Raw genomic sequence first — 2,652 nt, 5'->3', positions numbered from 1 at the left:
CTAAATTGTATTTGTTTATGAATTGAATATAAAAAAATATTTGTTATCATTAAATAAACTTTTAAATAAAAATATAATCGAATATCTAAACAAATAATAATTAAACTATTTATTAATTATTTAGTCCACGTTCACCCCTATTCAGAGTATTCTTGAAGAGCTAATTCTTCTTTTGAGCTGTCTATGTGCCTGTTAGCTGTTATCAATTATCATCCTGTTTGTTTACTAATGTAGACGCGGCTGTTCATTAAAAAAAATCAATCAGAAGCGTGACACGACCCAATTTCTCCGTGCTTCCCTTCTGTTGGTGATAAATTGGAGAAAATTTATTAGAGAGTTTGCAAATCACGAGAACCTCACTACACAATTTCTTTTGTCAATTGACGGGTGAATGATAGTGCCTAAAAAATTCGAACTGAAGGATGTAAATGCTTTATTTAGACTCATGCTAGCGCGTTGAATTAGACTTATCCCGTTTTTCTCATGAAAAATGTATAGAGAGAGTTGAGACGTGTAGTTGACACTTGACAGCATTTTAAATTTTTTTCCCCAAACATTCCATGCTTACTATTTGATTCGTTTCCTAGATATAGAGAAATGTATTTTCATGTACAAAAACACAAGTTTTGAGTTTTTCAAACTTTTCTAAGAAATAGATTGTTTCGCTTTGGTTCGCCACAAGTTTTGAGTTTTTCAAACTTTTCTAAGAAATAGATTGTTTCGCTTTGGTTCGCACAAAAAAAATGGTGGGAAACCAATATTTTCAAACTTTTCTAAGAAATAGATTGTTTCGCTTTGGTTCGCACAAAAAAAATGGTGGGAAACCAATATATTTATTTTTCTTGTGTTTGGTTCGCATGGAAAAAAAAGAAATACTTTTGTTTATATGGCAAAAAGCTGATGTGGCTGCAGTTTTCGTTGATTTCATGAGATTTAGAAAGGAATTGGGGAAGAGAAAAAAATCTGATGTGGTGGCGATTTTCACCGAGTTTCCCTTCTTCAACCCTAGCGAACCAAAGATGAGAAAAAAAAACAACGGAAAACTTATATCCTACGTGATCACGAAAAATCTGATGTGGAGGCGGTGTAAAACTTTTCCACCGAGTTAAAAAAACGAACCAAACAGCCCCTTAAGTTAAATGTTCCGAATGGTTATCCCAAAATTTGGTTGTTCTCTTTTGTTTTTCTTTTTGTCAATAGCTGTTTACGTTGAAAAATTAATTAGGATTATTATTATAAAACTAAAATTAAACTTTCAAGATTAAGAGAACTTCTCTCGGTGTGATCGAGATGAGGGGGAAAATTATCCTTAAGAGTAGATTTCGCTCATTGAAGAATATCTCTCAGTCGATCCGGAGGTAAATAATATTTTTTAGAAGAAGTTCGATCATGCGAAAGTAGAAATTAAAGGGAGAGAGTATTTTCAGACAAATTCTAAGATGCAACTTTGAAGGATCATATCTTTTGACTCGCTTCATAGAATCTTTATTATTTTTGGAAAGATCATGATGCGCTCTATACATAAAACTAATTTGCGGTTACGTGTTACTTTTATCTTTCTAGTTTTTATGAAAAGTTTTTTTTTATTTTAGGAAGTCTAATTGTTTTAGTAAAAGTTATTTTAGTATTTTTGCTTTGTTTAACATCCTATAAAAGGGGAACAAATTTGTAAACTCTTTAGATTGATTATTATTAATTTCAAAAGTTTTTTATTCATTGGGTTTCTAGGGTTTGTACCGTTTTACTTGTACTATATCATCGGTGTAGCAAGTATTTGGCGGCCTACCCTGTAAGGTTCGATGTTTGCTGGACGAGCAAGCATGCACTCGCAATGAGAGGAGAAGAGAGTTAGAGAGCAGAAAATATTGAGATCTAGTCACCCACCCACACCCGGCAATGGCTTCGAGACCCGGATTGGCACCCCCTGCAAGCGTTATGTAGGCACACATGATATTTTCTGAATCTGGTTGTCCATTTTCCTTCATTGTACTCTATTGGGCTTGTGGGCGTGGGAGGATCCCTCTGCTCCTAGGCCCCTTCAATTCACTAAGAAACAGACATCAAATTTAAACACTAAGGGGCTGTTTGGATTGATTTTTTGAATAGGTAAAAGAGGGGAAAACTTTCAAAAATGTCAGTTTTTTGGCAGCTTTCCCCCAAAATCACCTCTATAAAAGGTGATTTTGGGGGAAAGCTGTCAAAAAGCTGATATTTTTGGCAGCTTTCCCCCATTTTACCTATCTAAAAAATCAATCCAAATAGCTCCTAAGAACTTTTTCTCACTTTTCAATGTGGAATTAAAGATAGTACTTTGTTTTGAAATACACCCAAAATTCCAATAGTTTGTATAGTATTTATTGCTATCAATTTAGTGTTAAGATGCTTCCTAGTTCAAAAGGGGGAATAAAAAGGAGGAGGCTTTCCATCTACATTTTTTTCCGCCGACGGAATCATGAATCCACATTTTTTCCGCCAACGGAATCATGATGCTTATGACTGGAAACTGAAAGACCAAAAGACTATCTTTGTAGTCAAAATTATTATATAAAAAAACTACCTGTAACCGCATGCACTTTTTAAACACTTCCATACAACTACACTTAAAGTCTTAAATATTGTCCGGTCCTCAATGACTTGTCAATTTGTTAGCAA

The sequence above is a fragment of the Asparagus officinalis genome, chromosome 5 (assembly GCF_001876935.1).
Source record: "Asparagus officinalis chromosome 5, Aspof.V1, whole genome shotgun sequence".
Classification (NCBI taxonomy): domain Eukaryota; kingdom Viridiplantae; phylum Streptophyta; class Magnoliopsida; order Asparagales; family Asparagaceae; genus Asparagus; species Asparagus officinalis.
Note: the sequence above shows the minus strand (reverse complement) of the source record.